Source organism: Zonotrichia albicollis, chromosome 1, assembly GCF_047830755.1.
Source record: "Zonotrichia albicollis isolate bZonAlb1 chromosome 1, bZonAlb1.hap1, whole genome shotgun sequence".
Taxonomy (NCBI): domain Eukaryota; kingdom Metazoa; phylum Chordata; class Aves; order Passeriformes; family Passerellidae; genus Zonotrichia; species Zonotrichia albicollis.
The window spans coordinates 4,160,435-4,187,325 of NC_133819.1; positions in this window are offsets into that span (position 1 = coordinate 4,160,435).

Below are 26,891 nucleotides of genomic sequence, written 5' to 3' on the forward strand. Positions count from 1 at the left end.
GACACCCCAGCTCTGCCAGCTCTCCCAGCTGATGTGATCTGGTGTGTGTCATTTGGCTGTCACACACCAGAGGAAAGGACTGGCACGGTCTCTATCCCATTATCCCAGATCGATTTTGGACAAGCAACAAGGTAAAGAACAGAATTAATTATTCTGCTTTGCCGAGGAAGACGCTGGCCATGAAGTCTCATTACTGATGCATTGCCGTGGAAATGTGTGGCAGGAGGGAGGAAATCTCACCTGCAGTACTTGCAAAGTAATTCCCTCCTTTGTGCCCGAAATTAAAAGCCAATGACTGGAAATGCAGCCGAGAAAGGCTTTAACTGCAGCCGTTAAGTGTTGAAAACTGACACACCTGATGATGGATAGTGAAACATCTCTTTAATTTCATTGCTCTTGCCAGCAATAACAGCCTGTGCTGGCTCTGATCTCTGGGCTGGCTCTGCTGGATCGGGGGCAGGCAATTCCCCATCCCCTCCTCCAGGGATCCGAGCCTGTGGGTCCAACATTCCCCTTTATCCTCACAGTCCCTCTTTGCTCATCCGCTCGATTTCCCTGACTTGGAAGCACTAACCCCTGTCCAGGATGCAGGAATGTTCCAGACGACTCTGTTTATTATTAATAACTTTCTATACGTGTGTGAAAGTCCCTGCAGCTCCCTGGAAATGAACCTCCAGAGGCAGATTTTGTACTGCTTCCCTTGGCTGCCTTCCCCCCTCTCTGCAGAGCACAGCACAAACGGGTTTCCAGCAGCACACAGGGGCTGAGGAGCAAGGAGGAATCAAATCAGCCCTGGGGAGCTTTGTTTGCTTGTGACCAAAGGTGTTTTCTCAGTGATGGCTGAGCTGTGAATTGGAAGTGTTACCTGCATTGTTTCCTGCCCACCACAGCCGTTGTTTATAGCCCAAAGCTGGCTCACCTCAGTTTTGTTTGGGAGGTGGATGTTGGCCAGGACATCATCCAAGCCAGCCCAACATGTCTAATAAGATCATTCTGTGGTTGTCAAATGCTTGTTGGAGAACCCTGCAATGTTCTGTAAGTATGATTCACAGAATCATGGAATGGTTTGGGTTGGAAGGGACCTTAAAGCTCATCCAGTTCCACCCCTGCCATGGGCAGGGACACCTTCCACTATCCCAGGCTGCTCCAAGCCCTGTCCAGCCTTGGACACTTCCAACAACATCCTCAGCAATGTGTTCCAGTGCCTCACCACCATCAGAAGGAACAATTTCCTTCTCACATCCAATTTAAATCTGCCCCCTTTCTGCCTAAAGCCATTAATGAATGTCCCCATCTTACAGAGAGGAGACAGAAAAAGGCAGAATGAGTGGCCCAAGCTCAGAGCTGGGGTGAGAGCTGCAATCACAGCCCAGCATGGTGATTCCTGTCAAAAACAGGGCAACAGGAAGGTTTTAGCAAAGCCTTTTGTTTTCCTGGGGAAACAGCAGCCTTCCCAGGTTACCACCAAGACTTTTATTTTTGATTATTCTTCAGCTCAGTCAGGGTGGATGAATTGCCCTCCAGTGCAAGCAGCAGTGCTGCTGTGCTGTCAGACACCTTTGATCTACAGCACAGCAGTTACCCAGGAGGAACCCAGTGAGGAACTCCTGGTTCCCTCTCCCATAAACCACTTTTCCCCAGGTTTTGGCTTGCACGCATCCAGAGGGCTGTCACCATGTGTTCCTGACATCCACAGCTCCTGAGCTGGACTTGCTTTGTGGATGTAAAATCCCAGCTGGGTTTGGATAGGCACATTTACACCCCTGTCACTACAGGACATGAAACAACATGAACACACACACTGCTGCTCTCAAGGTGAAGAAAAAAGGGAAGTTTATTTTCTGACTCCAACATTTTATAGTTTTCCAAAAGTGACAGTGGATTGGAGGGTGACAGTGCCACCTCTCCAATGACATTGGGCAAAACAACAGTCTATCAAATTTCTTCCATAAAAGAATGTAAAAAAATAAGTTATTTACAGAAAGTGTGTGAGAAAGTTCGTTACAAGAATAGAAACATCAGAAGGCTTAGAAAATCTTAAAAAGTCAGGGTGACACACCCCTACCTGTTGAAGGAGGGGATGGTTAGCAGGGTGGCTGCCTGGACAATGAGGGGGTTCTCACACAGACAAACCCCTTCCCTCTCACAAATGGCCCATCACAGGAAATTGGATTGACCTCCACTTTATTTATTGTCACCATCTCTTGCTCTGCTTTGTCAGAGACTGATGACTGCTCCCAGTGTTTGCCATCCACCCAGACCTCAAGGAATGCTGTACGGCTCTTCGGAGAGATGCAATCACAGGGCTGCGGGCAGTTGGCCAGATTAATTCCTGATTACAGTGTAGAATATATGGCCAGTGATTTCTCAAATCCCACTATCAGCTGTTTTAGGCAGCCATAAAATATAATACTGCTCATATAATGACTAAAATCCATCTACAACACCAGGAGGATTTAGTCCCTTCTCCTGGGGCTGGCTCTCCATTCCTCTGACCTTCTTCGCACTCCTTTGGGTGGAAATCCCCCTCCTTCTACCCAGGATAAAAACTTCCAAGCTCTCCATAAACATGATGGAAACACTCTCTTGATTTTGAAAGCTGGGGTAAATCCGTGGTTTTCTGGCACATTTTTCCACTGTCTCTTGCTGACTTTGTCACACTTTGTGGGCTTGCTTAGATGAGCAATTAATTGTTTGAGGCAGGATTGCCTGGGAAAAGTCAAGTGAGAAATGCCTTTCATAGAACATCAAGCTGGATTGAGTGCTCAGAATCACGGGAGAAATGCTGTCACAGGACATATCTGCATGGTAAGCCAAAGGAAAAAAAAAAGGTGATGAAGAAGAACACTGAAGTGAGCTGGTTTATACTGGCCAGCTCTGGAGGTGGGAGATCCTCACAGGAGCTGAAATATCAGTGCTACAGCCACCTCTGCAACCTGCTCTGTGCTGCAGGACCCCTCAAGGTCCTGAAGGGGTTAAAGCCCTAAAATCTCCCTTGGTGACCTGTGCTAGGGGCTGCCTCTGGCAGGCAAAGCTGTTCCCAAAGAATTAGAATCCCACAGGATTACCCCAAAGGACACATCCTCCCCAAATCCATCCCAACCCAGCAGCTCCCCCAAGCAGGAGCTGTTACTGCTCTGAGCAGCCCGCGGTTCTGTCTCAGGAAGTCTCCCCCTGTGGGAACCCAGGACATCCCTCTGGCTGTCCTGAGCAGCCAAGACCCCTGCCAGGGGGCTCAGAGACTCTGGCACAGAGCCCAAAACACCTGTGCGTTTGATTATGACCCGTGGAGCAAATTACCAACCTTACATGAAGATCTGCAAGCCACAGCAGTTTAGGTAGAATAACAGTGAAGTTATCACGGGGTGGAAAAGTAGATTTTTGGGGTTTCTGGAATGGGAGTTCAGGGGGCAAGATGGAGGGATCTGGACATGTCCAGCCTTTCTCCTTCTTCTTCTTGGCCTCCATCTTCAAAGTGATGGTGGCACTTTGGGATTGGTTTAGAGTAGAAGCTCACTGTCTAACATAGGTGACAGGTATTGGAAAGTAATTGTAAACATTGTACAGGTAGTTTTTAGTATAAAAAGATTACACTGCCCTGGGGGCAGGCAGAGTGCCTCTGACTGTCCTGCTGAGTGGACCTCAGCAAGACAAGAGAAAGAATTTTATAATAAGAAACAATAAACAACATTGAGACTGAGAACTGAAGAGCTCTGACTCCTTCTTCAAGTCCCAGGCTGGGAAAAGAGACTTTCTGACACATCTTGGGGTCACTCTGAGCAGCAGAGACCCCAACATCCCCCAAAGTGCAGCCACTCCAAGCCCCTCTCAGCTGCTGGCACTGCTCTGTGTCCCCAGGGCAGTCCTGGTGGCGCCCTGCCCACCCACAGGCACGGTGCCCATGTCCCCAGCCCTGCTGCTCACAGGGCAGGGGTCCCTCTGTGTCCCCTCCAGCAGGTCTGCATTCCATGCCAGGGGCAGGAGAGGCTTTCTGAGGGCTCTGCTCCCCTCCCTGCCCCTCTGTCAGCACACAGGAGGTGCTCACACAAAGGAGGGAGCATATGTGTGGTTTGGAGGGAGCTTTTGGACACCTCCCTTCCCCGACACCTCTCCTACCTCTCCTATCCTTTTATTCCTGTGCGTGGTGGAGAGCAAAACCTCTCTGCAAGCCTGGCTTATTTTTAGAAGGCTGCACAGCCAGAGACACCCTCTCAGTAGCCAAAGTAAGAGGACACCAAATGGTGCTGACCTTTCTCTCCAAGGCCCCATGTGGGGCCCGTGCATTGAGCGCGGTGCAGGTGGAAGCAGGGCAGGAAGGAAGGAAGGAATTTGTGTTTGCTTGGCCGCCTGCCCTCGCCTGGGGCTTGGGTTTATATAAAGAGGATGAGGACACCGTGCAGGGATGAAGGTTTGCTGGCCATCACAGGGTTCAGGAGCTCTGCTGACAAGGTCATGGGCTTGAAAACATTTTCAAAGCCTCCCCAGCAGATCTCTTGGAAATGCTTCTTCTCGTCTCTCCCAGGTGCCAACCTGAGCATGCACAGGGACTCTTCCTAGAGCCTGGGATTTTTTTCCCTGTGTTCTTATGACACCCCAGTGCTGCAGCAGGAGCTGGATGCAATTCCTCATGCATCTGAGCCACTCTTTGGAAAAAAAAAAAAAAGCAAAATAGCAAGGGGTTGATCCCTGCTCGCAGATGGGAGGCAGAGAAAAAGAGTTCCAGATTTGCTCTGCCTTGTGTAGACCCCCAGATGTCTCTCCCTTTATTTAAATCCAGTCTCATCAGGCTTGGTGCTGTGACCATTTCCCAGGAGAGCCTCTTCAGTGCTTCCCATCCTCTGGGGGTAAAGAATCTTTTCCTGATATCCAAACTAAAGCTCACTCCATCCAGCTTCAGGCCCTGTCACTGGCCAGAGAAGAGATGAGTGCCTGCCCCACTGAACCTGTTCAGTGCCCCACCATCCTCTGGGGGAAAAATCTTTTCCTAATATCCATCCTAAAGCTCGCTCCATCCATCTTCAGGCCATTCCCTCAGGTCCTGCCACTGGTCAGAGAAGAGATCAGAACCTGCTCCTCCTCTTCCAGACCTTGATGAGATCAGATCTGATCTCTGCTTTTGCAGTGCATTTTGGAAATGAGCCACCTGCCATGCTCTGTCCCTTGGGCTCACAGCTGTACAGTGGCACTGCCTCAGTTTAAGTGATGCACATGGAGCAGGGTCCTGCAGTGCTGGAATCTACACAAACACTAAGAAAAGGGAAACTCTGGCTCCAACAAACTTGCAAGATGATTCTAACACAGGAGTGAGCACACAAATGCAGGTGAGCTGGGTAATGAGATGCCTGCTGAGCCTTTTTCCCTGCCTTTGTCACCTCTGCACCCATCAAAGCCCAGCAGTGAACACACAGACCACAGGCACAGCAAAGGGCTCAGATGTGTTCTCAGCTTGGATAATTGATAAAAACAGCCCTCAGGCCTGGCCTGGATGTGACAGCCACACCAAGGAGACCTTTAATGTGCCTGGAACTGATGCAGACAATGGGGAGGCTGGATTGCTGGGAGGGCAGCAGGAGAAGAGGAGGAGCTGCTGCTCCATGACCCATCAGCTCTCCAGAGCATAAGGATGCCTTTGTTTGCTTCTCCTTCAGCCTCCTGCTACCCAGAGTGGGAGATACAGCAGAAACCTGGGATTTTCAAACACTTTCTGAGTCAGATGCAGTGGGAGAAGGGGAGGAAAGCATTCCCACACCCAGCCAGGCTGAAACAAACAGGCAGTGCCTGGCTTGGCCCGGAGCAGACACCTGAGAAACACCAGCACCTGTGCAAACCCTAAGGGTTATGGGGGTCTGTCACAGACAACTTTTATAAAAAATCCTTTCCTTAAGATTTTTTCCTCCTGAGAAGCTGAGAGGCCTCAGGAACAAAATGTAAACATTGATTATCTGCTGCTGTGGAATGCAACAGGTGCATCTGTGATTGATCTCATGTGGATGTTTGTAATTAATGGCCAATCACAGTCAGCTGGCTTGGACAGAGAGCCGAGCCACAAACCTTTGTTATCATTCTTTGCTATTCTATTCTTAGCCAGCCTTCTGATGAAATCATTTCTTCTATTCTTTTAGTATAGTTTTAATGTAATATATCTCATAAAATAATAAATCAAGCCTTCTGAAACATGGAGTCAGATCCTTGTCTCTTCCCTCATTCTAAGACCCCTGTGAGCACCACCACAGGGGGCTGCTTGGTTATCTGCCCCAAAATCCATTGGGTAGCACCTTGCCTGGAGGCAGCATCACCCACAGCCTCCTGTTAATGAAATATCATGATGGGGGCTGGAAATTTTCCTCCAGGGATGTGCAAAATGCTTTGGTTCCACTCACCCAGCCACAGCCTACCCCAACCTCAGGATGTCTCCTCATTGTGCTGTTCCTTCCTCGAATGCAAAACTTCTCCAGCCCTGGGATCTGCTCTGAGAGAAAGACTCCCCAATAGGTTTACCCTATAGAGGTTTGTTAACTTGGGGATTTTTTCCCACCCCAGATTATTTCAGAGAGGAGTTTTAAATTCCAGCATCTGCCCTTCCCTCCTTTTCTTCCTGTGCAAATGTTGTATGGGACTGGAATTACCTGAAGATTGGGTTTCCATACAAATGCTGGGAGGAAGAAGGCAGAAATGCCATTCAGTATCTCCAATTGATGTTATTTCTTCCAATGCTATTCACTATCTCCAATTGATTTTATTTCTTAGCTACAAAGGAGCCACTGGAAGCCAAACAGACCTTGTGTGGGTAAATATGTTCAAAGGGGCTGCTCTCATTTAATGATAAGGAGCTTTAGCATGAGGTGATGCTGGCACAGAATTTCAGGACTCTTTTCCCAGGTCAGGAGGAAAAGCTGAGGACAGCTGCACTGACTTTGGCTCAACCCAGGGAAATATTACAGTGATTGTTTTTTACTTGCAGTCAGCCTGAAGGCAGCAAAAGCAGCTCCAAACCTGAAGGAAAGATCACATGCCTGAAATCCTGCCTGATTTTTTTTCCAACTATATCATCTAGTCTAATAAAAGACAATAACTCCTCCTCCCAGCCTTGCCTTGCTCAGAGCCTGAAAACACCAGAGCTCCAACAATTCTCCTGTAACAAAGGGAATGAGTCATTCATCAAAGCAAGCATTTGGAGGAGAAGAAAAATTTCTGCATATTCATTTATTCTGGTATTTAGCTAAAAAGATTTGGTTTACCTGTAGAAAAAGATATTTAAAAAAAATTAAACTCAAAAAGCCTAATCAATGGCTCTTGAAATTCAAAGTCTGGGTGCAAATGGCTAAAATATATAAAATATAATTTTTCAGGCATAGGCAGAATAGTGGGAACAAAGGACTTGCTGCAGCTAGAGCAAGATCTGGGGAAATAATTTCAACAGACAGATGGATGGAAGGACACCCAAATGTCAGGAAATGGCACCCAAAACCTGACAATATCCAGATTTCCTGAGCACGCTGGGCAATGGGGAAGCTGCTGCCATCTCATACTGCACATATGGATTGTCTGAACACAAAAAAAAGAAAGCCATGTGGCTTTGAGACATTTTCTGGAGCGACAGAAACGTGGTGACCACAAGGTGGGCACAGTGTCAGCTGCAGAGTTTTAACAGCATTCCAACACCCCTGTTAAAAATGTCCTCTGGTCTGCAAGGCAAGCAGAATCTCTGGCTTCAGTGACATTTCCCTAGATCTTCATAAAGCTTTTTTAATTTTTTTTTTTTTAAGTGGGATCTGTGCTGTTTGTAGCTGTAAGCACCCAGGGCCAGCACAGCCTGGAGCTGCAGCAGTGCAGAGCATCCCTCCTCCAAGCTGGGGCTGCTGCTGTCTGAACAAGGTGTCTTTGCCCCAGCACCTGAAGAATTGTGGGGTTTTGGAAGCTTCAGTGAATCTTAATTGCACCCATCCAGAAGCAGTGACCTCAGCTGTGCTAGCCATAAAACACCGCTCACTGCTTGGGCTTAATGGTGTGTGGCCTGCCAAGGAATCTTTTTTTCTCTCCCTTTCAGAGACAATCTGTGGGAATTTATTGGCTTTTTAAAGCTGTCTGATCTTTCACTGAAGGAAACTAATGGAATATCAATGACACCAGGTATTTGTCACAAGTATCATTTATGGAGGAAATATGGGCCTGGCTCAGAAGGGCTCTCCTGCACATGGTTAACCAATTCCACACACAGGTCCAGGCAGCAGCTGGAACCAAACCCAGGCTTCTCTGTGGCTGCAGGCTTATCAGCCACTACCAAACACAGAAAAGCAAAGAGCATTCCTAATTCAGTTGACTAATTCAATTTAAAAACCCGATGAGAACAAGGCAGCTTGAATTTTCATGGGAGCTTTAATTTAGGACGACACCTTTGCAGCTGGAAGGAAGAGCCTTTGGTTGATTTTAAGCACCTTTTGAAAATAACAGGTAAAAAACTCCACTTTTAAAAAGATGAAAACATTCCTTTCCTATTTTTTATTGGCATCTCCATTTTTTGTAGCTCTGCCTTTTCACTGAGCTACACCCTGTTTGGAGAAAGGTCTGCTCTTTTTTCATCTATTTTTCTGACAGGTTAAGAGTTACCTTAAAGAAAATGAATGCCTCAGAAGTGTTGTGATAGATGTGAGGCTTCAATTTTTAACAGAAAAAAAAAATATAAAAGAGTTTTTTGCGAAGGCTGCATCCTTATGGGGTCACCTAACGCTTGGGGAGCCTCCTGTGCTGGGGTTTCACCCCACAGGGCAGCATCAAGTCCCCAAAACTGAGATTTGCAAACATCCCAAGCTTAAATCATGTTTTTTTGGGACACAAATCTCCTTTCAGGTTTTGTCCCCAGCCTTAAATCCAGCTTGGGTTCGCAAGAGCCTGCTAAGGACTGTGCTCAGTGATGGGTTTTTTTCTGCAACACGGTGGAAAAACTGCTCTTAATATATGAAATGTGCCAGAAAGCAACAAGCAACATGGCTCATTCCTCAAATTTTTTGGAAAGGAGTTTGAATAACAGAGGGGATGGTGGCAAAGGGAAAAAAAGGCCACTTTTGTGCTCAAAGACTGGAGAAATGTTTAAGTACCCGGAGCTTCGTGTTAAATTAGTGCAAAACACGGTGATTTGCTGCAGGGTTTGAATTTCAGCTGCTGCAAACCTCTCTCAGGGGAGAAGTGAAAGGGAAAGCGAAGGTCCTGGGTCTGAGAACAGAGAATAAATGAAACCTGGGATCCTTTAGCCCCGGGAGAGCGTCAGGAGAAGCCTCGCTAGGACGGTGAGGGAATTTCCTGCAGAGCTTTGGCAGCACAACCAGCAACGGGCTTGATCCTAAGGCAGGGAATGGGAGCAGGGGGATTGTTTGTGCCTGTGAGTGCAGAAGCTTCTGTTGCAGATATTCTCTTAGACCTCACCTAAACCATGGTGCTGTGTGGCAGTCTGTTATTTTACTGTTTGTTCTTCTGCAGTACTCCATGTTACAAGTTTGTAATGGTTCGTTCTATGTACCCCATTTGGCTTCCCTGACAGTTCAGGCCTGAGTTGTGTGCACCAAGATTTTCCTGCCAAGTGCATGCAAATCCCCCTGTCAGTCTCCTTGTACCTCCCTTGTTCCCTCCTCTGTCAAAGATAGCACACCCTTTTTGTTCTGGAATGTTCCCTGTCCTTCATTCCTTCCTCAAAGCAAGATTGGATTCTAAAGGTTTGCTCCTTCCCCATGTTGGCTTCTATTGGATAGCCCCTTATTCCCTCCCTTCCTTAAAAGCAGTTCTGTTGCTCTCCATTATTGTCACTTGTCCCTGACTCCTCTGAGGAAATAAACTTCTCTGGAACTCAAACAAGTGTTGACTCCCTATTCCTTTGCCTTGGTTCTCCATCCTGTGCTGCTGCTGAGCCACCCACACCACAGCCAACAGCTGCCGGGAGCTGTGGGCCCTTGTAGGCACCGTGTTCCAAATTGCCAGGCAAAATGTTTTCCATTACCATCTGTATGGCAGTTGTCTCTTGTCAAGTGGGCAGTTTGCCTTATCTCTCTCTCTGAGTGATCGCAATCACTCCTCCCTCAGGAGGGGGCATCTGCTGATAACAGCTATTGAATGTCACTGCATGGCTGATAAGAACTACAGCATCCCATTGGGAGATGCCCCACACAGAGGGAGGAGCCAAGCATTCCTACCCCGATATAGTCTGAAGATTCTGGAATAACTGCGTGGCTTCTCCACTGGATTCCCCAGAGGAACAGCAGCTGCCTCTCCTTCCACTGGATCTTCAGAGGAAGAATACATCCTTCTCTACAGGATCCCTGCTCCAGCAGAACCACCCCTGACACTGCAGGAGGGCTGAGCCACAATTCCAATGGGACTGCCACCAACAGCCTGACCCACAGGGTGTCAGGTTGGGTTCTGACTCTGTCAGTGTTGTTCTAGTTTACTGCATTGGTTATTTTATTCTTTTATTTTTCTTTCCTATTAAAGAACTGTTATTTCCTGCTCCCATATTTTTTGCCTGAGAGCCCCTTAATTTAAAATTTATAGCAATTTGGAGGGGTGGGGAGGGTTTACATTCTCCATTTCAGGGGAGGCTCCTGCCTTCCTTAGCAGACTCCTGTCTTTCCAAACCAAGGCACACTACCACCTGGGTAAGTCCCCACACCTATCCGGGGCTGCCCCTCTCGATCCTGCGTCGGTCTCAGGGAGGGAAGGGCCAGAGAAGATCTCCCTGTGACTGCAGAAACACAGTATCCATGTTCTGTCCCTCAAATCCAGCCCCTGGACTTGGGTCTGTCCACCATCCCACTAGGAATTGCTCCTGCCTTGCTTTGGGAGCTCCCGGAGCTTACCTGCCCTTCAGGAGAGACGAGTCAGGGACGGCTCAACACCCCCGAGCATTTCGTGCCTCAGTTCTGGCAGAGCTTCCCAGAAATGAGCTGGAAATTAGGGTCAGAAGAGGTTTCAAAATTTAATTTTTTAAAAAATGCCATGGCCACATTCCATGGGTTTCGTGGAGTGATGTTTGTGGAGTGATCCCTAAATCCGAGCCCAGCAGGGCTGTGGGTTCCCATCTGAGCAGGGTCTGTGTGCAGAACGTGCTGCAGCTCCTGGGACACAGAGCAAGACAGAGGGAGGAAGAAAGAGAGCAAGAGGGAGACATGCTGCAGATACTTGTACACCAGAACATCACGTGAACATATTTAGTATTTTTCCAGAGGAAAATATAATCCAAGAGGCATAATTATATCTTAGGTTCCTTTTTTTTTTTTTTTTAACAGGGCTTTTAAAGCAGTTGTTTTGTTTCATTCTTCTCCTTTTTCTATTTTTGAATTACAGCGTTTGCAGAAACAGGAGGAGGATGAGAGTGAACACAAGACAGAAGGCATACAAGAGAGGGATCCCTGAGAGGGAGAGAGATGCTGCTGTTCCTTGCCATCCTTGGAAGTGTCCAAGGCCAGGCTGGATGGGGCTCTGAGCAACCTGGAAGGTGTCCCTGCCCATGACAGAGGGGTTGGAATGACATGATCTTTAAGGTTCCTTCAAGCCTAAACTGTTCTAGGATTCTGTGACTCAAAAGCAGCTAAATTTAGGCCTTGTTCTGCAAGCTGACTCCCCCATGGTAACTCACAAAGGGATTCTTGCTTGATGCTTGCTCCCAAAGGACAAGACCTTGGGAGGAGAGAAGCTCTTTGAGTTCCCACCATCCCAACATGTCCAGAGCTCAAATTTCCCTGGGAACACATATAAGGAGCATCTCTGACAAGCTGGATATTTTGCACACCTCTACCCTGACAGGTGAGATGCTCACCCAGAGGCACCATTGGTGATGCTCACCCTCTTCCAGTCATCACTTAGAATAATTTTGTGCTGCTCCACTGGCTCAGGGCCCCAGCTGGATGCCAGGGGAGCTGGGAACACAGCACATTTTCACACACACACAAGTGCCCAAAGGCATTTAAGATAGCAAACTCACTCCTCCTAGGCTGTCACCACAGTAACAGGGGGCTTCCCAAAAATAATCAACAACACGATTCTGTGCCACTCACTTGTCATGTTGGAATTAGCAGCTACTCAATATTTTGGCTGAAAAATGAAATACCCAGCAGGCGTTGGTGAGTGGGTGTTCCAGAGAGGAGTTTTACATGAGGCACCTTGTCCTTGGTCACCTGTGGGACCTGTGGCAGTGGAGGAGAGATCCCTTCCTGGCACCAGGATTGTGTCTGCCCTAAAGCATGAGAACTGGTGACAGCAGAGAACCATGAAAGCTCTTACAGGTCATTAAGTCATTGGGGTATAAAAACCTTTATTTACTGTTTGAGATCCCAGCTCTAGCCATTGCCTCCTGTGGCACAGACACCTTCCAAGGAGGAATTTCTCACTGTTTACTCTCCAGGCATGGAGAGGGTGAGGTTTCCAGCAATGCTTTTATTGCTCAGCTAACAGTGTTAACCTCTTCAGTGAGGATGTGCACCCATCTAGCAATTGTCATTTACTGAAATTAGCTTTGCACTTCAGGATCTGTCAAGCTGCAATTGTAGTAAATGCTTTACTGGCTGCAAAGTGACAGTCCTGACACAGCTAATGCCATGACCCTTTGGCTTCAAAGCAGTGTGAGCAGACCCCTTGGTCCCTTTCCTCTCCTCAGGATTTGCATCTCCTGACATGGATGTCACTATCATTTTTTACTTTTTGTTTCAGCAGGATACTTCTTTTTCACGTTGTAAGAATTTCAAGCTGTGCATGGATCAGGTTTTCAAAATCTCTTCCATATTTACAATGATCAGAAGCCCTTTTTTATGTCTACACTTAATTACTTCATCAAGCACCAGAGTTGGGAGTGGGGAACACAGCACTGGGTATTTCAGGTGTCAAAATAAAATTAGGTAAAAGAAAGTGCAAATAACTTGCAGGGCTGAAGCAAGGACAAGAGACAAAGGTTTCCTCATGCTGTTCTGTAGAGGAGAAAGAGCCCAGTGAGGGCAGGGGTTTAGGGCTCAGTCCTAGCTGGACTGGGGGCTAAAAGAGCAAGGTACCAGCTAGTCCCAGAAAATATTTAGTAGAATCAGATCTCCTGGTCCTGCCTGTTCAGGTACCTTGTGCTGTCTCACAGGGTGGTGTTTAGTGTTTGGAGAAGCCACCAGAAAAAAAAAAAAGGGAAAAAAATTGATCTTAGCTCAGAAGGTTTTAGTCCTGTTCCTAAATCCATGACACTGCCCAGCAAAGAGATTCTGTTTCCTTGAGCAGTGGCAGCCCTTCTCCAAGTGGCACCTCTGGGATGTGACACCACTGAAGCTCACCTGGCTGATGAACATTTGTGATTAATTAAACCCCCACTGCTCTCCTGTTTTCCCTACAGATGTCCCATTAGGATCCAAGCAACAGCCACAGTCAAGAATGCAAAGACAATTACGCACTGGAATTTAAAGAAACCATTAATTACCAAGATGCTCTGGCAGATGATGGCTCCAACAATGCTTATTACAAGAACCTTCATCAAGTTATCTGCTCTTTCATGTGAGCAGAGGTAACAATCCCCACTGAGATGGGAAAAATAATTAAAAACCACACAACAAGATGTTTTATTAATGACACGCACATCCCCATAGCTCTAAGAAAATTGGGCAATCTGTTCCTACACCACAGCTCTCCATCAAGGGTTTGGATTTACCATCACTTTAATAATGGCTTGCTAAAGTGCTATCTAGTTCCCTTGGGTTGGCTTAGAGGAGGAGAGGACAAAGGGAGGGTTTATTTATGAGTGGCACCCATTGAAGAGCAGATCTGTGGTACAGAGTGGAATAGGAAAAAAAGCCTTGCAAAGAGGTTTTTAAAGAAGGAGTTCAGCAATGCACTAACAAAACTCAAAGTGCTTGAAAAAAAACCAACTATCTTTAGGGAAAATAGTTCCTCAAACGAAAAAACCCTACCTTGGTTTCTCTCTACAGGTCTAGATCTGATCTCAGCTGATCTGGTGTCAAATGTTTGAATCCCATCAGGGGATTCACAAGGTTTGGTGAACCTCAGTTCAGTGATGGGCCAGCAGAGCACAGCCCTGGGACACGAAACTCCTTTTCATTGCCCTTCATGGAAAGCAGGAGGCTGCCATGCATGAAAATTGAAGCCCTGTCTTGGTGTCTGAGCAAACCCCCGACAGGACAAGCTTTTCCAGCCTGCTGTGCCAGCCCAGCCCTGCTGCCTGAGGAGTGCAGCAGGAGCATCCATCCGCTCCTGCCGCCCTCGGGCTGGCACCAGAGATGTGACTCACCATGAGCACCTTCCCTCTTCCCACTGAGCTCTCATTTACTTAATCACCACAGATTAAAGCCTGTCTAATTAAGGGCAGGCGTTAGATGTGATGAGGACCCGGCTCTTTCCCTGTTCACACACCACCCAGTGTCCCTCACCCGGTTTCAGGCTTTCAAACGGAAATGTTTTGTTCCTTTCCCAATGGAAGTTCAAAGTGTAGGTTTCACCTGAAAGAAGAGGGTGTAGAAGAACCCATAAAAAATACTTTAGATACTGAAAGTTTTTTAGAGGAAACTTTTTTTGTCTGTCACAGGTATTTACATGCATGGGCTGGGTTGCAGCAGGGGTGTAGAAGCTTAGAGTGGGATGGAAAAATAATAAAATATGAGGGCTACAGAAGGAAGCTGAATGGCCACAGGCTCGCTGCCCAGCATCACCACAGCTCTGCATGGAGACAAGACAAGATCAGGACTTTCTCTGCAAGGGTTGCTTTGCTCTGTGACTGTGTTCACAGGGGTTCTTGGATGAGGGAAGAGATGAGGATCTGACTCCATGTTTCAGAAGGCTTGATTTATTATTTTATGATATATATTACATTAAAACTATACTAAAAGAATAGAAGAAATTATTTCATCAGAAGGCTAGCTAAGAATAGAAAAAGAAAGAATGATAACAAAGGTTTGTGGCTTGGCTCTCTGTCCAAGCCAGCTGACTGTGATTGGCCATTAATTACAAACATCCAACATGGGCCAATTACAGATGCACCTGTTGCATTCCACAGCAGCCAATAATCAATGTTTACATTTTGTTCCTGAGGCCTCAGCTTCTCAGGAGGAAAAATCCCAAGGAAAGGATCTTTCCTAAAGGATGTCTGTGACATTGCTCTGCTAACCTGATCTTCAGTGCAGGCACAGCCTCAAGGGTTGTGGCACTAAAATCAGTCCTGCCTCATCCACATATTGCTGGGTAGCTGTGGGTGAGTCACTCAGCCTCACTCAGATGAACACTGCACAGCTAGGGAGCCATGGATACTCCTTTGTAGTACATCACTTGGCTGATGGAATTGTCAGGTCTCTTTGGTGGCATCCATTGGCTACGAGGTGTGGGCACATTTCTGACATTGGAATAAATAATAATGGCAGTATTTGGCTTTTCTAAGATACTTAGCATAAGTAGATCTTGACGTGGCTTCTAAAAGGTGTACAATTTCATTATTCTTGGTTGGCAAATAGGACCTTAGCCCAGGCAGGAGTTTCCAGAGACTGCCACAGAGCCTTTCCTTCATGTTATTTGTGTTGTCTTTGAAATTCAGTCAGCAACTGAGTTGCCTCACAGGATCACCCACTGGTGGCTCCTGATTCTCATTCATCAGGGCGCACTCACAGACATCTCCCTGACCTCCAGCAGAGCCATGTGCCTGCTTGGGTTACACACAGCCTTCAGAAGGCATCTGCTGGGCTGGCTCACTGCAGAAGCTCAAGTTTCACTCCCCAAAATGATGAAACACTGAACACTTTTTTAGCAGGACGGAGCCATGAAGTTACTCAACTCCGCTGAGGTTTCACTGTGAGAAAAGACCAAACAGGGCTTTTCTTTGATATTTAAATAATTCCAGCAGAAGAAGCCCCTGCCTAAGGCTGAGATGAACCAGGGCATGCCCAGGGGTGTGCAGCACAGTGAGCACCACAGCTGCCCACCCCAGCACTGTCAGCATGGGCCAGCACCATGGTGAAGACCTGCAAAGGGTCTCCTGTTGTAAAAGGCCACAACATGAGGTGCCAAGGGCTTCCCACGGGTCTGGCAGCTCCCTCCCAGCACAGGTGGGGTTTGTGGGAGGCAGAGCAACCAGCAGAGTCATCTTCCTGGTTGGAGAAGGGATGGATGCAAGGCCAGGCTGGGAAAAGGGTGCTGAGAGCACCGTGTGTGCTGCCAATGCCGCGACGCCAAGGGAGGAGGAATGATCTGCCAGCCAGGGAGAACACCAGCCCAAGGCCAAGGGAAGGGATATCTGCCCAGGAAAAGCAGGAACTCTCCCCCAGCAGACCCTGTGGGCTCACAGGCTGCAGCAGCTGGTGATGTGGACAATGCAGACACCTGCTGCCAGCAGTGCCCTGAGCTGTGCATGCACAGAGGCCACTGTGGGTGCAGTAGGGACATTTTGGGCTCACCACGGGTGCAGTGGGGACATTCAGACCTCCCCAAAGCCCATGACCCTGCCCTTGCCATGGAGAGGCCCTGGATGTGTGGGTGGGTGCCTCACTGGGATGTCAGGAGCTGCCAGGAGCGGAGACAGGAGCAGCAGGGAGCACACGTCTGCATGTGACCTGAATGACACGAGGCTGCAGGCACCAATTACACACTTTGCAAGTGACATTTGCTGTCATGGGGGGAGGTTAGAATGAGGCTGTTTAAAATTCAACTAAACTCTGCCCAGAAGCAGGGCAGGATGTGGTCTTCTTTTCTTTTCCAGCCTCCAGAGTGGCCCTGTGATGTTTCCAGCAAGGAAGTCCCTCTCCCTCTCCTGCGCACAGATTTGGCAGTGGGTTTTGCCCCAGGGGTGGGATTCATGTTGCATGGGAATGTCCGGCTGCTTTGCAAGCTGCAGGCCAGAATCCCTGTCAGTAAGTACCACAGGAATTGATTTACACCATCAGAGGTCTGAATTAGACCAGGTAGACCCTTCACAGCTGAGGAGATGCTCAGTAGCATCCTACAGCTCCACTGTGCAGATGGAGAAATGTTGCAGACACCTTTTATGAAAAATCCTTTCCTTAGGATTTTTTCCTCCTGAGAAGCTGAGAAGCCTCAGGAACAAAATGTAAACATTAATTATCTGCTGCTGTGGAATGCAACAGGTGCATCTGGGATTGGTCTCATGTGGTTGTTTCTAATTAATGGCCAATCACAGTCAGCTGGCTTGGACAGAGAGCCAAGCCACAAACCTTTGTTATCATTCTTTCTTTTTCTATTCTTAGCCAGCCTTCTGATGAAATCCTTTGTTCTATTCTTTTAGTATAGGTTTAATATAATATAAATCATAAAAAAATAAATCAAGCCTTCTGAACATAGAGTCAGATCCTCATCTCTTCCCTCATCCTGAGACTCCTGTGAACACCGTCACAGAGAAACTGAGGCATAGCAGCTCTGTGTTTCATCAGGAGAACTCATAGTACAATCAAGAACTCTGCAGAGCAATCCTGTTCTTTTTCTTCCTCTAGAAATGATGAAAAAGAATGGAAGGTTGTTTCTGAATTCACAGCTCCAATCCATTTTCCAGATAATTCAAGAAGTGAAAGTAAAAAGAATTATTGCTCCCCTTCTCTTTTAGCAAACCTTGACAGCATTCCAGTGACTACATCCACTGGATATGCTCCCTCCATTTTTCTGGTCCTTCTGACTCTTTGGACACACACACACCTTCATATACTCTCCCATCCAAGAGCTGCTTGCACAAAGCTTTGCTCTGATTTGTCATAGGTGGCTGTACCATGATGATGCCATTAGGGCAGTTATCTCATAACAGAGAATTACTTAATAATTTGCTCCATTTGTCCTCATTGACGGAAACAATGTGCTCAACAATATCTTATCTCAGCTCTCAAGGATTTTAAGCACTCTGTCAAAACCTTGAGCAGCCCCAGCTCATTTTATCAATGGGAAGATCAGAATATGTGACTCATTGGAGTGCTGAAGGATCCTTCAATCTGCAGAAGAGAAGCAGGACATAAACCGAGCTGGGCAAATTCAGATGAGACAATTACCAGTCACAGAGAATATCTATCAAAGGAATTGGTGGACTGTCTGTGTCCTGAAGGTGCAATTCTTCTGATTAATGCCTGTATCCACAGGGAAAACCAACAGTAACTCTGTCTTGATGTGCACATTTAGACCCTGGAGAGTTCAAGCCAATGTGCTCAGGAGAGCCAAGGGGTTGTTCTGATCTCTCTAGAGGACACTTCTCACTGGGCAGATGAATTCTGCCCTTGGGGTGCACATTTCCTACCACCTATGGTAAAAGGAACTGGGATTGGCCATGTTAGATATAACTGTGTTATAAATGTCTAGTTGGGAGAGATGAACTCCAATTTTGGTGCTCATCTCCATTTCCAAACTGCTCAGTGCTCTTTGGATGTGTTGGGTATCTGCACACATCCCTGCTGGCTGACATGATAAAGGACCCATGGAGACCTTCATCTCTCTGGAATTTGGTGTCATCCAGACTTGGCACTCCTTTAAGTCCTTTGTCATGTCTACAGATGCCAGAGGAATCCATGGTATGTGCTGGCTGGGACAGGCTGGAGCATCTCACAAATTAAAAGATGCCAGTGCTCAGAAAGCTGAGTCCCTCCTAACACAGCCAACAGTAATGTTCTTCTGGCCAAAGGAATCACTCCCTGGGGTCCCTGGACAGATGGACAGACACCCACTGCTCAGAAAGCTGAGTCCCTCCTAACACAGCCAATGGTGCTGTTTCTTATAGCCAAAGGAATCATTCCCTGGGGTCCCTGGACAGATGGACAGACACCCATTGCTCAGAAAGCTGAGTTCCTCCTAATACAGCCAACAGCACTGTTCTTCTGGCCAAAGGAATTGCTCCCTGGGGTCCGTGGACAGATGGACAGATGGACAGATGGACAGACACCCATTGCTCACTGGACACCGTCCTGCAGACACTGTAATTCAGCCGTGCCTCCATCTCTGAGCTCTGCCCCTCACACCTGCAGGGAGCTCAGCCCTGCCGACAGCACATCACTGTCTCACACCCCTGGAGGGCCTTGGGGCTATCTTGCCCAGCTTTCAGCAGCTGCCCCAAGAGGGAGGGAGCCTGTAGGCCTGCATCATTTCCTGCCAGATGTGTGTGGATGCCTCAGATTCTCACAGCATCCCAAAAAAACCCCATGCACCTCCATTTAGACAAGTGAACAGTGCCCTGCGTGTTTTCCAGGAACACACACATTACTCAAGAATGCATTGCTGGATACATTGCACAAACACAGGGGTGAGTTTTTGTGGTACACAAATGCTCAGACTCAAAGACCTTGTCTCTGGCCATAAAATTTCCAAATGATCCTTACCTATCGTCCAGGATGTTTGCTTTGCTCAGTTCATTAGTGCAGGCAAGACACTTTTCCTGTGTTTTATCACAGGATCTCAAAGGGTAAACTATTTATACCAATACCAATGTTTATTCTATCACCAGGAACATTCAGTAAAGTTAAAATACAGTCAAACAAGATGCACTACGACAGAAAACCACAAGCTACGTTTCATGCATGGCCATAAACAAGCTCAGCTTATCAGAAAAACAGGTCCAAATGTGTCAGGAGCCAGAGAAAGGTTTTGATTACACAGCATTGAGCCCGTGGCCAATGTGGCTGTTGGCCTCTTTTCAGAGGAGCAAGTTATAATCCATGTTGGCATGTGTGAAATAAGGAATTGGCGGCACTCATTAGGAAAGAAAAGGAACGGAAAAGCGTGAAAAGGAAAGTGGCTTTACCAGTATTTCCAGTGGTGAATCACTGGCATTCAGGGCTGTGGCCTGGTTAGGGCAAGAAGGCTTGTAATTTAGGTGCCCAACTCTGACAAATCCTGCTAGGGAAAAATGCTAACCCTCTTCCCCTGGAAGGTGAAAGGGAGGAGGGTTAGGGCTTTGCTGTTGCTGCAAGGGATTATTTTTCTCTACATCCCCCTTTCAGGCTCCTCACTCCACCCTGGCCAGACCCCAGCATTCTGTTACCAACCCCATGGGCTCTTTCAGCCCTGTCTACAAAGATGTTCAACCCCTCCTTTCCCAACAGAGAGGGAAAGTCCTGGTTCCTTGAAAACCATTGTCAATATTCTCAGAGACTGCAGGGAAAAATCCAGAGGGCTTTAATGTTTTCATCATCTTCCTGAGTCTGAGCTCTTACTGGTGCAGACTGAGAACAAACTCTGCTCCCTCTCACCAACAGTGCTTTCCCTATAAAAATAGGAGTTTCCAACAGAACAAGTTTTCCCTAATTGTTCCTGGCAGGTGTTTCACTGTCAGTCTCTCCGTGGGCAAACCTGCTACTGGTCCCTCCACTAAAACCACAGCAAACAAGGTCTGGAGAACACAGCTTAAGATGACAGGGAGATCCTTAAATAAAAAGGAAGGAAGAACAAAACCTACAGCAGGAACATCATCAAGAGAAACCAAAGGGCTTGTCCAAGCCACCAACAGCTGTGTGACAAATCTGCCTGTCTGGCATGCAAGAACAGAGAAAGTGGCTCAGCAAACCATGCAGGGGCTGGAAGTCAGCAGCCTGTGATGAGTCACTGGGGCCAGGACTTGAATTTTGGGTGTCTGGGAGTGGAAAGGACAGCCCAGAGCTGCCTGGAGCACTGAGCTCTCCAGGGAGAAGGCTGTCCCCAGCTGGCCCAGCACTAGAGGGTAACAGTGAGTCAGGCTGTGGGCCAGCTGCTCGATGGAGTGTGTTGGTGGTGATGGAGGGGTTGGAGGTGGTGATTCCAGGGATGTCAGAGCAAACAAAGGGGCTGATTGCACTGCCCTCTGCATTGTCCTTGCTATGGGGCACCTGTGGGGCTGGGCTGCCTCAAGGACAGAGCTGTGGGGTGCTGGGAGGGGCTCTCTGTGCACTGGTGGGAGAAGAAATGAGGTGACATCAGAAATGGGTCACTGAGCATTGAGGGAGTGCAGGGCCATGCCACAGACATCTTTTAGGAAAAATCTTTTCCTTAGGATTTTTCCTCCTGAGAAGCTGGAGGCCTCAGGAACAAAATGTAAACATTGATTATCTGCTGCTGTGGAATGCAACAGGTAGATCTGGGATTGGTCTCATGTTGGATGTTTAGAATTAATGGCCAATCACAGTCAGCTGGCTCAGACAGAGAGCCACTGCTTTAAATCACACATTTCCCTTCCCCTGTCATTTTTAATCAATGGAGATTTGTTATCACTCTTTCCTATTCTATTCTTACCCAGCCTTCTGATGAAATCATTTCTTCTATTCTTTTAGTATAGTTTTAATGTAATATATATCATAAAATAATAAATCAGCCTTCTGAAACATGGAGTCAGATCCTCATCTCTTCCCTCATCCAAGAACCCCTGTGAACACCATCACAGGGCCATGGGGTGGGAGCCCAGGGAAGGGAATGAGGAGCCTGGTGGAAGGTGCTTTCTGCTTTCTTTTCTGCCCTCACAGGATGATTTTAAGCCAGGAGCCAACTCCCTGCTCTGCTTCTGCCCCCCCTGAACTCCACATTTTACTCTCAAAGCCCTGGTTGCTCATGTTCAGCAGCTGGATCACTCCTGAGCACATAACACAACCAAAGCCCAGAGTGAGGTGCAGACACACAGCTTGAGGTGCAGACAGACACACAGCTTGCTGCTGCTCCAGTTCAGGACCTCATCTGCTGGACATGGCCAAGCAGAGCCCTGGCAGCCACCTGAGCAGCCTGTGGTGGCAGGAGCCTGACCTGTGCCAGTGTGTGTTGGCATCCAGCCTGGCACCTCATGTGTATGCAGAGCATCAAGGGATCAGCTCCTCTTAAACCGTGTCTGTGTTCCCAGGGGGGCTATGCCCAGTCACACATCACTTGGTAAAGTCGTAGTGAATTATTTTTCCTTTAAAGCTTCAGGTTTTTTTAAAATATTTAATCAAAATTGTAAAGCCTAAGAGCAGGTTGTCTAGCAATTGAAGTCAGGTATCTAGTGATTAGGAAAGAGCAGCAGTCAGGACTCCTGGGTCCCATTTTCAAATCTCCCACTGACTCTTTGAGTGACCTTGAAGAAGTCAATTAATTTCCGTGTCATTTTCCAGACAGGTAAAAATGAGGAACTAATTCTTCCCTGGTTCACTGGGGGATTTTGAGTGTTAATTGTTTGCAGGGCACTTTTCTCTCCCCAGATGAGAAGGGAAGTGAAGGCTGCAGGAAGGCTGAAGGCTGGCATGGCAGGCCATGAACACTTCAGGAGCACAGTGCAGTGCTCAGAGGGCACAGCTGTGTTTGCTGCAGCTGCTTGGCCCTCCATCCCATGCCCTGCACACCTGGATAGAAACCTGTACCTGAGATCCAGCTCTCCCCACAGCTGCCCCAGCCTCTCAGCAGCTCTGGAGGCTGATGTCCCCTTGCAGTCATTTTAAGGAGGCAGTGAGAAGGAGCCAGCCGTCTCCATCCAGAGCTTCTCACACATGTCCATCTCTCATCCCCCCAGGCTCCCAGCCTTGGCACGTTTGCTGATCCTCACCAATGACATGCTGATACCTCACCAACGGGGATGCATCACCAGCTGGCAAAGCTCTCAGCAACCAGCCACAGCTATGAATTCCCATCTGGGCTATCAGCTGCTTTGTAGACCCTACCAAAAATCCTTTGAGGACTTGGCTTTGTTCTAAAATGGAATATTTTCACATCTAGAATGAGGTGATCTTTTTTCTGTTGAGTGGAGCTGTGTCAGGCCAGCCCAGCCTGCCCTGGGGTGGGAATGACTCCTGTGGGGAAGCATCTCTGAGCTCATAAATGTGGAAGTTTATTTTTGCCTTGGAGGGAGGCTTGTCACTGCCCTGTCTGCAGAGCTGATCACTGCACAGGTTTCCCCAGGCAGGAGGGAGGACGAGGAGCTGCCACCTGGGAACCCCATCCAAATTAACCTACTTACCAGGCTGCTCCAGGACTGGGCTGTTTGTTTGCTCTAGGCCATTTCTGTGCAAGCAGTAACCAGAGATGAGCAAAATTCAGAAAATTTCCACTCCCATGGGAAATTTCAGCCTTTCAGAGGTGGTTTGCATCCCAAATCAGGCCACTTCAGCAAAATGAAATTCTGGTTCAACTCACTTGGAGCAGTCAGATTCTCCCTGGTGGAAAAATGCAATCTGGAGAAAGAAGGGAGGGCAGAAATGGGAGAGAATTTCTTTTACTTACAGGAAACTTCCCTTGATGAAAAATTGTATTTTTTTTTTCACTTTTTCCAGTCCCAAACTGCTCCAGAACTAATGCCAGGAATTCCCTCATCTATTTATACTGTTTTGCTGTCTGGGTCTTATTGTACCTGGCATTTGCTGTGACATATGACTGTGCTGCAAATAATACCAGGAACATTTACCTTGTGGAAGCATCATGGAGGGAAGGCATCCAAAAGGGCCCTTTATCAACCTGCTGTCAAAAACCTGCAGGGATCACCCCAGGCCTGCCAGCAAGGGTCCAAAGCCCTGTGGATTTTAGAGCACTGCAGCTGCAACAGTGTGGGCGTGTTTTGGGAGGGATAAATGCTTTTTCTGGTGAAAGAAAGCAGCAACACTGTGAATTTCTGTCGGTTTTGCCAAGTGAATTCATTTAGAGTTAAAAACCATAAGTTGCTTGAGATGGATTTCACTATGAAATGTGTCTTTGTTCAGAGATTTCCTTTTGCTCTGTTTTTCTTCTTAACGTGAAAAATCCTTAAAGAGTGAGCTGAAATGTTTTCTCTGGGATGGAGTGAAGCTTTTTTTATTAGATCAGGAACAATATAGACGTGTGCAATTATCTTTCAGCATCACCAGCAAACCAAAACATCTCTTACTCACCTCGTTGTAATTGAAAGCATCGTGGGACACCCTGTTAAAACTGAAGCTGCTCACAATTGGCTCGAACCCAAACAAATAACTCTTAACTGAAACTCTTGTTTTTACAAAGGGAGCCATGAAAACATTACCATAATGAAGATCTGTCAGAGCTTACTTTGGGGGACAACTGCCAAGTGGTGGTTCTGTACCTAATCTCATCAACACTGCTGTAATTACAAGCAAAATCAGGCCCGTGGATTGCTGTTTTCTTGGTATTAAGTTCATGTCAGCGTGAGACAGACCAGATCTGGGATGGAGTTTGGCTGATTGCATGTAAATGTCTAAATTTGAGCTCCCTTCACAGCCACAGGAGTCTAGTTATGACAGCCTGTGGTGTTTAGGGAGCAGCTCTCTGAAGTAGGTGTCTAAAACAGTTTGGCTGAACCCCACCTTGAAAGAACTTGTGTCACTGCTGCAAAAACAGCCTGGCTGTGATGGAGACAGAGGCTGTAGATGTGCAGGAAGGAAGCCTAATGCCTAAACACAGGCATTTCAAGCCATTTGGTGTATCTCACCTGGCTTCTGCTTGCTTCTAGGAGGACACAGGTATCACACAGGTGACACAGCCTCATGTCCTGGCTGACATGGGGCATCCAAAGCAGCACGTGGTCACTGATTTAATTCTCCTGAAGCTGCATGAGGTGAAAACCATTCCCAAAGCGCCTAGGTCAGCAGGGCATGGAAATACCTCATTTGGAAGCTCTCCTGATGGCCTCTGTTCCCAGAGATGGATCATGTAGCAGCAGCCTGCAGCCCAGAATTTCGGGAGGCTGCCCAGCTGAGCAGGTCAGGCTCTTGTTACCTTACATAATACCCACAGCCAGAGGAGGAATTGCTGTGGAGACTGCATGGGGCTTTCTTGGAAAGCCCTGCATTCACTTCCAGCCTTTTGTCACCTCCTGCAGAACAGCTTCCATGATTTTCCTGCTGACAAGTCACACCTCTTGCCTTGTGGGGGCAGGGGCATGCCAAAGTGCCCCCAGTCTTTGCAGAGGCAGAGTTTGTTTGCATCAGCTGGGAAGCAGGAGATTTACACTAGTGGGATTGCACAATCACCCCAGATAAGGGGAATGTAACATGTCAGCAGTGTCCATGTCTTTATCTCTGTAGGGAAGACATACAGGAACACTCAGATCTCTGTGGCATTGATAGAAAAAATATCCTTCCCCTGCATTTCATCTGAACATGAGCAGTGAGGAGTGAGCAGCACTGCCTGACCAACAGCCCCAGTGCTGCTTATCTGCTGCTAAACCAGAGCTGGCACTGCTTTAAATCACACATTTCCCTTCCCCTGTCATTTTTAATCAATGGAGATAGTTTATGTTTGTGCAGTCTCTTTCATCCCAAGGATCCCTCAGTGTGTTATGGGGCATGATCCAGATGCTGCCCTCCTCTTCTGCAAGTGCATTCACTCATGAGGACATCCCAGAATCATGAGATTATTTGAGTTGGAAGGGACTTAAAGATGATCTCATTGCAATCCCCTGCCTTATGTAGGGACACTTCCACAATCTCAGATTGCTCAGAGCCCCATCCAACCTGGCCTTGGACACTCCAGGGATGGGACATCCACAGCTTCTCTGGGCACCTGTGCCAGGGCCTCCCCACCCTCTCAGGGAAGAATTTCTTCCTGAACCTCAGCCCATTTAGGCTCATCCCCTACTGTCCTAACTCTACATGCCCTGGTCAAAAGTCTCTCTTACAGAGTGTCTTTAGGGATTGTGGAGGGTTTGGGCTTTCTGCCCTGGTGGTTCCTCTGGATGTACTGGTCAGTGGTGCTGTCCCAAGCAATGATGGAAAGAAGCACAACCATCCCATTTATATTCCTGTGTTAAAAATACATCCTAGAGGATGGTTGGAAAGACAGGTATGCCCCAATGCAAGAAACCCATGAAAGCATGACTTCTGCAAAGAGCCATATGTGCAGATTTTAGGGAGTGAGTTCACATCATATCTTCAAAAGAGGGCAAATCCATCTCCAAAGGTGACTTTCTGAAGGGAAAACAGACTGAACAGAGGTTTGTTTTAAAATCTGAGACGCAGTAAAAACTAGGCTCTGAACCTGAGGCTCTCCAACCAAATATGAATATCTCAGTTGTAGATGTCTGTCCCTGAGCTTATTTGATAGACCCCACTGTGGGTGTCCCAGCTGTGGGTTTCTCTGGGTCTGGATTGAAGGCACTTGAGACAGTAGTTCATGTTGGACTCAGGTGTTTATTATTTCTTATCAGTAAAACAGTCTCACTGCTGGGAGTTCTGCAGCTTTTCATTAGAAGGCACAAAATGGGCAACAATCTCTTGTTCCAAGGGCTTTTAAGACTAAACTATCCAATGAAGAACTGACACCTGGATTATTTTCCCTTTTAACTCAATAACTGATCCCACAGAGCTGCAATGGGGACTTTTCTGCCCAATCACAAAATGCCACCTAAACCCATGGAGAAGGAGGAAGAAGAAGCATGAAGAAGGAACCCAGGATGACACCCTGTGCCCTCCATCTTGCTGCCATCCACAACACACTAAAAATCCCAAAACCTCAATTTCTCACCAAGTGGCACACCTACACTACTCCCTATAATCTATTGCACACTTTGGATTCTGGTTTATCTTGGAGTCTGGGAAACTTTCTCCATGAATGAGAGTCAGAGTCAGTGCTGCCCTGGGGGTCAGGGCACCCCAGAGCAGAGAGAGAAATATTCCCAGTGCCCTGGGTTTGCACACCCCACTAGAGTCCAGGAAGACAACCAGGGGTTTTTAGGGCATAACCCAAGAGGGCAAATGTTGAAAATGTCTACTTCAGCATGAGGTACATTGCTGGACTGTAAAGAGAGTCCAGAATGACTATTCAGAAGTAAATGTCCACATTGCAGTTAGGAGAGATGAATCTTACCATGTAGCAGCACCTGCGAGCCCAAAACTAAACAAGGGATCTAACCAGAAAACAGGCCAACACCTCTGTGTTCTCTGTCCTGCACCTTTCAGAGAAATGGAGAAGAGGTGGCAAACAGCACTGGGCTCTTTGTTGTTTTGGATGCAGGTGAAAAGGCAGCGAAACAGGCCTTA